Below are 2,604 nucleotides of genomic sequence, written 5' to 3'. Positions count from 1 at the left end.
ACCTGTGGTGATGGGGCTGAGGTAGGGTAGCGTACTTGCTACCCTACCTCAACCCCATGATAAGACCTTGCTGCATGTGCAGCGTACTTGCACACGTAGCAAGATCATTATCATTCCCTCCATTTCATTCCTTTTTTTTTTTGAGATGATGAACTGTAACGAGAACGCTACTCTGATACTAAATGATAAGATCCTAAAGTCTTATCGTTGCTTTAATACCAATTGATAAGACCCTAAAGTCTTATCATAAAATAAATGAAAGAAATGATAAAGCCTTTAATACCAAATGGTAAGACCCTAAGGTCTTATCGTAGAAGAAATGGGAGAAAAGGGAATGAAATGGAGGGAATGATAATGATCGCTTCGAGGGGATCGGTCTCCTTGATCGCTTCAAGGGGATCGGCCCTCCTTGATCGCTTCGAGGGGATCGACCCTCCTTGATCACTTCGAGGGGATCGACCTTATAGGGTTTATCCACAGAGTGGAATAACATTTCATTGATTGATTATTTAAAGAAAGGGTTACATTACTATTTATAGAGTTCCACCTAGAGTCCACCAGGACTTGGACTCTTAATAATAAATAAATATTAAATAAACCTCTACTTAGACTCTAACTGAACTAAACAGACTCAATAAACAATTGAACTAAATAGACTTAATAAACATTATTCCAAAGCTCATAAAAAGGGTCCTAACTGTTCCTCCCTCTTCAAATCAACCTTGTCCTCAAGGCTGAGCAACATCAATCTCGGGGAGCTTCTCTTTTAGCACTTCAATCGTAGGCTATCTACAACGCATAACAATCCGTTGATTAAGTAAATATGGTCTCTACTTTTTGACAGTGTAAGCAACAGGTCAGTCTTTCAGTGTAGTAATCATTGCAAGAAACTCCTGGCCTTTGCTATCATAAGTTAAAATTCATCCATCAATAATCTTTACTTTGAATCTATCATAGCCTTCAATGTGGTAAGCTAATCGGGCTACAACTTTCTCATCCATAAAATTATTAGTGCTGCACGTATAAATCAAAATAGTGACAAGCTGATGCTTCAAAGTTCCTCTGATTTTCATAGTTTGTGGGTTAGCATAGCCAGCCAATGCATGCACTGTATATGTGATGGCTTCAATATCTTCATTAGTTTCTGCACCTTCATAATCAGAGTCCAACTCTTCTACTTTCGGTTCCTCTCTAATTGGTTCAATCATCATATGTATCCTTTGTTTACATTGATGCTCCATACTCCACTTTTCATCATAGTACAAACCCTTTGTTGAATCTTTCTTGAGTTCTTCTTGGGTTAGTCCTCGGGTGTCAAGGCTTTGGTTGGAAATAGATGGGGTGGGTGACTTACTGATCATCTGGTTGTTGTCACTTCTGTTTCCATGATTTTCCCTGTTGATTTTTTTCTCATGTAGATGTGCGAATGAGATCGTAGCTATCATAGTGCGGGGTTGATGAGCCTTAACTTCACACCGGATCTCTGGAATAATCCCTTCAATAAATGTATCCAGAAGTTATCGTTTTGACCAATCTCTAGCTTGATTTGATAATCTTTTAAACCTACTCTGATATTCCAACACTGTAGAAGTCTGACAAATTTTGGCGAGCTATCCATCCACCTTAATGTATGAGTAGATTATGTCACAATCTTGGGGCCCTTTTCCAGTATTTTCAGATCTGTGCAATGTAGAACTTGAGTTCCCACCTTGTTAAAATTTACTAAGGCTCCATAGTAAGTCCTTTTTGAAATCATTAAGTATTTCTTGCAACCGATTCTCAATTCTAATTTCCAATGCTTCTATTTGTGCTTTCACTAAGTTATCGGTGGCCATTTCATAATACTACAAATTTGTAATCTCAACTCTTATTTCTGGTGTCAAGACTAGGGCATAAATTACTGCCCTACTCGGTGCTATTGTTGTGATGCAATTGGTGGTAGCACTATTAGAATGAAGGGTTGCTGCGAGGATGCGAGGATGTAGCTGCGGTCACCATGTGGGAGGCAGCGATACTTGTTGCGGTCGCTACGTGGAGGGATCGCTGCTACGGTGGCTGCAACAGAGGAAGAGTTGCTACCCTGTGTTTCTATCACTACGTGAGATGAGAGCGTTGAGGCTGAAAGGCGATGGTTGCGACTGTTGTGACCCAAGGAAGCAATCGTTGAGCAGCCGAGTTGACGCTACGGTGATGGCAACTGACAACTGCAGCAGCGGAGGCAGAATAAGAGGGAGGTGGCTTTGGAGCGGCCAGGGTTGAGAAGAGAATCGGTGGTGCATGCGCTGCTGGGGTTGAGGTAGGGTAGCGTACTTACTACGATTGCTGCGTGCGCTACTAGAGGGTGGCTGCTGCAGAACGAGGGGTTGGTCGTTGGTCGGGAGCGACGATGGTGGTGGTTACAATCGGCGGCTGTGGTAGTAGAGGGTGCCACTGTTTTTGTTACTGCGTGGTGGTTGCTGCGTACTCTGTTTTTGTCGCACCACTGAAGGATTTGGCCAGAAGGATCACGAGCAGTTGAGGAGAAGGCTGCGGTGGTCGCTGGCCGGAGTGCAGCGTTGGCGGTGGAGAAGAAGGCAGCGAGGGTCGTGGCCGGGATCGACGGGG

The sequence above is a fragment of the Musa acuminata genome, chromosome BXJ2-7 (assembly GCF_036884655.1).
Source record: "Musa acuminata AAA Group cultivar baxijiao chromosome BXJ2-7, Cavendish_Baxijiao_AAA, whole genome shotgun sequence".
Taxonomy (NCBI): domain Eukaryota; kingdom Viridiplantae; phylum Streptophyta; class Magnoliopsida; order Zingiberales; family Musaceae; genus Musa; species Musa acuminata.
This window is presented reverse-complemented; position numbering follows the sequence as displayed.